This window comes from Parus major, chromosome 23, assembly GCF_001522545.3.
Source record: "Parus major isolate Abel chromosome 23, Parus_major1.1, whole genome shotgun sequence".
NCBI lineage: Eukaryota > Metazoa > Chordata > Aves > Passeriformes > Paridae > Parus > Parus major.
This window is the reverse complement of record NC_031791.1, coordinates 5,445,278-5,453,583: the sequence shown is the minus strand read 5'-3', so window position 1 is coordinate 5,453,583 and position 8,306 is coordinate 5,445,278. Positions and strand designations below refer to the sequence as shown.

The window sequence follows — 8,306 nt, the reverse complement described above, 5'->3', positions numbered from 1 at the left end:
TTTTTTTTTTTTTTTTTTGGTTTTCTCCCCCTCTCCCGGGCACGCCGCGCTGTTGGACAGCCCGAGGGGGTTGTGGCTCTTGATCGGCCGCCAGCACCTCCGGGGGCTGCGCTGGCACCGCAGCAGGCTCGGGTTCTTAATTGGCGGGCGGCCCTAATGAGGGAGCCGGGAGCTGAGGCTGCGGCTGAGCGCTGGCAGGGCTGGGCTGAGCTGTCTGCCCGTCTGGGACGGATTTCCTCCTTATCGCTCGCACAGGAAAAGCGAGCGGGGAGCCGAGGGGTTGTTCTGGGGCCACACGTGATGCGACAGGAGCTGTGCCAGCGAAACCCCTGCCGGAGCTCCTGCCAAGCAGGATGTTGGATGTCCCCGGCCGGGGGCTGGACCTGCTGGCCCTGGGCTTGACCCGCGGGCAGTTTTATCCCTTTTAAGCGTTCCTTGATTAGCACCTGCTCGTCAGCAGAAAATGAGGCAGCTTTAAAAATGCATTAAGGCTGAGTAAATGAGCGCTAACGAGTTAAGCTCCTTAATTCTCCTCGATGGAAATTAATAACGCCTTTGATGCGCCCAGAGGTGCGATCGGCGGTGCCTCCCGGGCTGAGCCTCTCCATGCAAATGCGGGCATTGTTATTCCGGAAAAAGGAGCCGTGCGTGGTTTTTATTTTTCCCCTCCTCGCTGGCCGTGCCGAGAGGACCTGGCACTTTTACCCAGTCCCAGGCTGCTGTGAGGAAGCGGCTGGGGCAGCTGCCACGGTGATTTATGGTGTGAGCAATACAATCCCAGCCCCGCTCGCCGCCCGGGGATCACCTGCAGCTCCCAGGATTTCAGTGCTGGGGAATTGCTGCTGTCAGGGCACGGAGCCAGCTTTTACCTTGGCTGTCTGCTGGCCCCTCTGTCCTGAGTGCCGCCTCTCCCGGTTTATTTGGCACCGCTGACCCTCCGGGAAGATGTTTGTGCTTGCGGGGACTCGTGATTTTCTCACAATCCCAACGCTTCGGGAACTTTTCCTGCGGGTTCTTGTGGGAAAACCTTCCCGATGGGGGCAGAGCGTGTTCCCTCAGCCGGAGCAGGTGGGGTTGGTGGGATGCTGTGATTCTCACTCGGCTCAAGGGTGTCGGAAGGCTCCAAAATGTCACCCTGTCCTCATCCCCTCCTGCCTTGCCCTTCTTAGCCGCAGGGGTGCTGGAAACAGGATTTCTTTCACCCCTCCAGGAGAGGGTGCAGGGACCCTGGAGCAGGACGGGGGGTTTGAGCTGTGCTGCTCTCAGCTGATTCCCAGGAATTCTGCCCCCAGGGATTGCCCTGGGGCTGCTGAGGGGTTTTCTGGAGTCCTCGCTGAGGAAGGGAAACCCGGGATCCGTAGCGGGCCTGTGTGAACTGTGCATCAGAGAAAAAACGTGCAGGAGTTACTGGGTAATTAATTAATGAGTGTGTTGGCAGCAAAGCGCCGCAGCAGGGCTGGGACTGTGTCCTCGGGGGCACAAGTGCGGTGCAAGCCCTCCGAGGAGCCCAGGAAGGGCTCTGGCAGCCCGGAGGGAGGGGATTTACTCCCCGTGAGTGACCATCCTCATCCTCACCCACAACGGGAACTTCTGTGCTGGCCCTCCTCCGTTCCAGGAGCGCCGTGCAGCTCCTTCCCCGCGCTGCTGGCCGGGGACGAGGCACCCCCAGAAGGTTTTTGTGCCCCCTGCGCTGCTCAGAGGCTGCTCCGGCTGCGGGATGGGCGGAGAGGGCAGAGCCAGGAGCGCAGGTCCTGCTTTGGTTCTGCCGGCCGAGCGCGTTCCCGGCTGGGCTGGGCTGGGGGGTGGCGGCTGAGTCCCAAATGTTTGCAGTTTGCTCTTGGAAAACACGGCTCGGGAGAATGGCTCAGTGTTCGGGGCAGCGTGATCGGATGTGGGGAACCACCCCGGGGAGCCGCGGGTGAGTCCCGGCAGCGGCGCTCCCGAAAATAACATTTATCCCGAAGCGAACAACAGAAGCGCTGTTGAGAAACCTCCCCCGGGCTGCGGGGCCGGGGCAGCGCCGCCCTGGGAGCTTTCCCGGGAAGCCGAGGGAGCAGGGAAGCGTGTCCTGAAGGGAAATCACCGCGGCCATCCTGGGGATTGGGTGGCAGCCCGGTAATGAGGGGCTCCTGGGATCTCCCCGCGCGTCACTGGCGCGGTCCCAGGGCCGCGTCCAGCTGCTCCTGCCTCAGCAAAGCTGATTTTCCTCCTCCTTCCTCCTCCTTCCTCCGTCCCCCCCGCTCGCCGAGGCTCCTGCTGCCTCCCAGCTCTGCTGTCAGAACTTCTGGCCGCACGTGTTGAACGCCAAAAATGCCTCAGCAGCTTCTCAAGCGCCTGGAAGCCTCGGGTTTCTTGGCAAGGGGAGGGTCAAACGTCGGGAAAAAGGAAAATTACCCTCTGGGAAGGAGAGCGATTTATTTCAAATATACATTCAGCACCATTGTCTGTGCCTTTAGAAAGGCTGCTTGTTAGGGGATTTTATGGCTCTGCTGGGATCTGCGCGGCTGCTTGGGATGCAGGGAAATGTTTCTTCTCTTTTCCACCCTGCCTGTTACACTTGCCGAGCTCTCCCTTCCCACCTCGGGCTCCTAAACCCGGGGCCGTTCCTCGCTGAGCTGAGACCACCTTGCGAGAGGACCGAGGTGATTTGTGCTCCCAACTGGAATTCCAGGAGTTGGGCTTTCCCAGGGCGCTCAGCTGGGACCCGGCTCCCCGCAATAGGGGCGGGAATCGCAAATAAAGGAGATTTTTATCCTGGCCGGCTCTAATTACGAGCCTGCAGAAGGTGAAGCTCCTAACGAGCATCAAAGGGCTCATTGTGTTTCCCTGCCGAGGGGGCTGGCGGGGTTCAGGCACTCAGAAAACATTTGGGGAGAGTGGATGTGGCCATAAATCTTCCTTGGCCTCCACGCTGCCTCCTTTTCTGTGCCAAGCGCCGAGCCCAGCCCAGCCTCTCCTCCCTGGGAAGCCCAGGCTGTCAGAAGCCCCCGCAGCGCTGATTTTTGTCCTCTTCCCACTTTCTGGAGCCTTCAGGGAAGGTGAGCAGGGCTCGCAGGTGCGGCAGGTGAGGGAATGGGCCCCGCAGGGCTGGGTGGGATGGGCACAGCCAGCCCTGGGTGTTTACAGTGGAAACCTTCTGAGCAGCCTCTTCCCGCAGAGGAACAGGAACCAACCCATCCAGGAGCTCGCTGGTATTTTTGTAACCATTTTTGTTGTTGTTTGTTTCCAGTTGGACGGAAAAATTGCAGTCTGGGGACACTTTCCTTCCTTCTGGGAACCGCTTGGCAACTTTTTGAGCGGGGATAAGTGAGGGGAAAACATGAGATCAGGTTTTCCTACCTTCCCAAAACGGACTTGCTGTGAGCAAGGGCTGCTGGCAGCTCACTGCCACCATCCTGGGCGCTTTTCAGGAGCGTTTGGGACCAAAATCACAGCGGAGCATCTTCAGCATTGGGGGAAACCTCATTAAAGCCTTCCTTGTGCTAATGAGGTTTTCAGCTTCGGCAGCTCCTCAGCCTCCAGATCCTAAATTGTCTTTTAGCCCATCCATCCTTCCTTTCCCAGACTTTGGAGGGTCACCTGTTTAAGTGTCAGCAGGTTTTGGGGTTTCAGTGATTTTGCTCTGGTTCTCCAGTAACCCCACAGAGTTTGGGCGGGGTTCTGTCAGAAATCAGTAGGATCCAGCTGAATTCAGGATTTGGGGCTCTCCCAAATTGGATGCACCGAGACATTCAGGGCTTTGCTGAGCCCTCACTTGGTGCTGCAGTTCAGAGGGGAAACCCCAGGAGAATCCCATAAATCTGAGCCTGGCCCTTTTCCCAGCAAGCCTGGGCTGGAGGGCAGCGATTCCCTGGAATCTTCCCAGGGCTGAACCCCGACTTTGCCTCGCTCAGGCGGCCTCTCCTGAAGGGTTCACTCGCCCAAAAGGCACCGAGCCACACGAGCAGCAGCTCTGGGACCATTTCTGGTCACTTCAGGGCAGGAATTTCTGCCTCAGGTGCTCCAGGACCGGCCTCCTCCATGCTCAGCTGGAGTGAGGGAGGCTCCTCGTTCAGGCTGGAGGGATCTGCAGTGGAAATCGGGAAACTCTCAGGGTTTTTAGGAGCTTTCAGGGGGGAATCCCCCGAGCCCTGGATTTGTAGCTCGAGATTCCCAGGGAAAAGGCTGGGATGGAAAGGCTGTCCCCATTCCCTGCTGGATCCCAGGGGAGGCGGGCAGTGACCCCGGGACAGAGCTGAGGGTGACAGGGATGTGCCTCAGCTTTCCATGAGCCATTGCTGACTCTTCAGATGGCTGCCCACGGGTTTCCTGTGTTCCCTTTCCTCAAGGCTTTTGGGGTTTCTTCCCTTCCTGGGGACATTTACTGAAGACATGTGTAATTAAAGTGACGGGAAAAGATGGGGCTGAAATGAGTCAAGTAGAAATTAAAAATATGAAATTAAATGTAATAATAATCTTAATTATTTCTAATTTCTAATTAATTAATTCTTTAAATATAAAGAATTTCTATATCTTATCTATATATTCATATTTATATATCCATATTTATATATTCACATATATTCATATTTATATATTAATATTTATATATTCACATTTATATATTCACATTTATATATTCACATTTATATATTCACATTTATATATTCACATTTATATAAATAAATTTATAGATTAATATTTCTTAAATTAATATTTTAATAATAATTTTATATATTTATATATAATAAATTTATATATGTTTAAATCTATATTTAGATTTTAAAAATTTATATTTTATAATAAATATATATTTATATATGTAATGAATTTATATATATTTTAAATTTATATTTATAAAATATAAAAATATAGAAATATTTATCTAAATATATATAAATATGAAATTTATATATAAACTATGTATATAGATAAATGAATTTACATAAATATATAATTGTATAAATATATAATTGTATAAATATATAGTTATATAAATATAAATATATAATTATATAAATATAAATATATAAATATATAAATATAAATATATAATTATATAAATACAAATATATAAATATATAAATATATAATTATATAAATTAAATCAAATAAATACATAAATTCTAGAAATTCTTATATTCTACAAATTCTTATAGAACATAAATTTCTAATATTAAAAAAAGAAAAATCTTATTTTTTTAATAAAGTCCAGGTGGGTGGATTCCCATGGATACTTTTGGAAAGCCCTGGAATGTTCCCATCACCTGTAAACCAGTTGTGTCACCCAGGGCTGGAAGTTATGTTTGTCCCAGGGATATAAATGTGATAAATGCCCCTTCAGCCAGCCTGGGATGGGTGATTCTTTAATTCTTTCTACAGAAATTGCTCAGATTTGAGGCCCCTTGGCGTCCCAGCCGCTGTCTGAGCAGGGAGGAGGGGGATGGAGGGGCAGGACAGAGCTCTCCTGGGCTCCAAACCCAAAATCTGCTGTGTCTTTACCCATTTTGGGGAGGGAAATGCAGTTTGGGCTGTGTTTGAGAGGAAGATCCCTTTCCCCGGGGGTGGGGAGCGTTTGTCTGCGGAACAAAACCCCGCAGTGGAAGGTCAGGCTGGAACCAGGGGCAAAAATAGAGCTGGAGATGCCTCCAGCAAATGTGAAGCTGCTGCGAGGCGGAGGGGAAGTGGAGCTGGGTGTTTAATTACCTCCCACCATCTTGCCCGTGCTGCTGAGGTATTTCCTTCATGACTTTCTCAGGCTAAAATTAACAAAACCTGAAGAGAAACCGCTCTTGCACCGCTCTGTTTACGTGAGAAAGTTGGCTGGGGCACAACAGTGTGACCACTGTGAGTCTGGAATAAGCGTGTGCTTCTTCTGGGAGCGAGCATCTCTGCTGGAAGTCGTCCTGAGAGGATTCCAAAGGGTTTGGGGCCAATCTCCTTCTGTGGAAAAGTGCGTGCCTCAGTTCCCACTTCTGTAAAATGGGGTTAAAAATATTCTCCCTCCCTCCCAGGAGCGTTGCCACACTCGCCCCGCAGCAGTTTGCAAAAGACCACAGAGTTGTTTTTTTTTTAGCTTCCACCAGGGTGAAAAAAAAAACCCATTAAATAAAAATAAATGGCTGCTATTTTAAATGGCATTCCCAGGAAATGGTGTTGGGAGCGCTTCGGGCACAGGGAGTGACGGTGAATAACTGGAACCTGCCACAGGATCCCGTGATCTGGGTGGGAAGGGAATTTAAAGATCCCAAAAGGCAGCAGGAGCTGTCCCAGGCTGCTCCAAACTCATCCAGCCTGGCCTTGGGCACTGCCAGGGATCCAGGGACAGCCACAGCTGCTCTGGCAATTCCAGCCCAGCCCCTCCCCACCCTGCCAGGGAACAATTCCTGCCCAAGATCCCACCCAAATCTCCCCTTTTCCAATCTCAAGCCATTCCCTGTGTCCTGTCCCTGCAGGCCTTGTCCCCAGTCCCTCTCCAGCTCTCCTGGAGCCCCTGCAGGCCCTGGAGGGGGCTCTGAGCTCTCCCTGGAGCTTCTCCTCTCCAGCTGAGCACCCCCAGCTCTCCCAGCCTTAATTAATCATTAATTAACAATTCCCAGCCCTGTTCACCACTCTGGGCTGGGACATCTCTGAGCAGCCACTCCAAAAACTGCTGGAAAGGCTAAAAGAGACCCAAAGATTATTTAAGATTTTAGTTGGCTCCTCACCTCTGCAGCATCCTCAGTGCCTGAGGGGTTCCCTGGCGAGCTCTGTGTCATTCCAAAGGCAATCCTGCCCAATTCCAGGGGTGTTCCTTAGCCCCAAAGCCTCGGAGCCTCACCCCGAGGGCAGGGCTGGATGGGATCTCGGCAAGGAATTGTCAAGGGTTTGTGTCAGGCACAAAACCTCTCACCCAAAATCGTGCCTGTTCAGGGCTTTTTGGTTTTTTTTTTTTATTTTTGAGCCTGTTTTTGGCAAATCAGAGCGAAGGGAGCAGTGGCTTGGGTCGTGTGCTTTAATAATCCCTTTAATTTATTTTATTTATTTTATTTATTTTATTTATTTTATTTATTTAATTTATTTAATTTATTTAATTTATTTAATTCATTTAATTCATTTAATTTATTTAATTCATTTAATTCATTTAATGTATTTAATAATATCCTTTAATAAGGTGATAAACGGGGTCCTTTGTCACACAAATAAATATGTTGGGCTCTTCCCAGGCCAGACAAAGCTCAGGAGGGCTCTGGAGGGATGAGAGAGGTGGAGAAGCTCCTTGTGAAGGTTCTGGGGAGCAAAAAGTTCAGGTTTTATTGCAAAAGAAAAGGAGCTGAGTTTGTTCTTTCCTTGAGAGTAAGGAGTTGGAGCTGGGGAGGGCTCAAGCCCCTTTGGGAGGTGTTTGATGGAACAAAAGCAGGGTTCTGGTAAATAAATCAAAGTCAGAGGTGCAGCAGGAGCATGGGAATGTGCTGGGGATGCACCGGGAGCTCCACAGGGACGGGACCTGCAGCTGTGCCCAGCACAGCCCCCAAATCACCGCTGTAATAAAGGGGGGCTCAGGGGAGCCCCCAGACCTGGCACTTCCCCATCCTGCTGCTGCCAGAGCTCAAATCGCCTTTCCCAAATCAGGACAGAGCACCCGGGGCTCAGGTGGATAAAACATTCGGAATATTCGATATTTGGATTGACATCCAGCTGCTTTGGGCATGGCTCGTCCCTCCACCCACCAGAGTTTGGAGTTTACTCCCGAATTGTGGCTCGGTGTCCATCATTTGGTGCTCAGGGCTGTGTTTGTGGCCGTCCCCAGCGCTGGTGTGCGGGAGAGGCAGAGCAGGGGATGTTTTCCATCTCTCCCTGTTATTTCTGGCTCGGCTGCCTGCTCTGTAATCGCTCTGGAAACTGTTGTGCCTTGGGGTTCATCAAGGAAACGCTGCGAGCTGTTCTGGGGAGAAATGTCTCCTGCCATGGAGGTTTCATAAGGGCTCCCTTTAATTGGGAACAGCGTTTGCAGGAGGTTTTTGCTGGCTCTGGTTCCCAGGGAGGCGAGGAACAGCTGAAGGGAAACGGCAGAGGACAGAGGGGGCTCGGTGCTGCGACTCTGCTGCTGCTTCAGGGCGGAAAATAAAAGAAATCACTTTTGGTTTTGAAGAGGGGGAAAGTTTGAAGAGACAGGGGGTGTTCTCAGGGCCCTGGAGTGGGGGAATGGGAATGGGATGGATGGGATTTATGCTATTTAATATTATTATAATAATATATTTATTATATCTAGATATAAATATTACATATATTTTAGTTATATAGTATATATTTTATATCTAATATATATTATATATTATAATATTATA

At 50.4% G+C, this 8,306-nt stretch overlaps 1 protein-coding gene and 1 long non-coding RNA gene across 5 annotated transcripts in view; one reads left to right on the top strand and one right to left on the bottom strand.

The window, feature by feature from the left end:
* Positions 1-8,306, top strand: part of HIVEP3 (HIVEP zinc finger 3) — a 203,558-nt gene that overhangs the window by 105,600 nt on the left and 89,652 nt on the right. The gene's annotated exons all lie outside the window — the stretch shown is intronic.
* On the bottom strand, positions 5,770-6,876 carry LOC117245434. Its single transcript, XR_004500130.1, has 2 exons — positions 6,687-6,876; positions 5,770-5,922 (listed from the first exon to the last, which is right to left on the bottom strand). It is a non-coding gene; the product is annotated as an uncharacterized LOC117245434 (long non-coding RNA).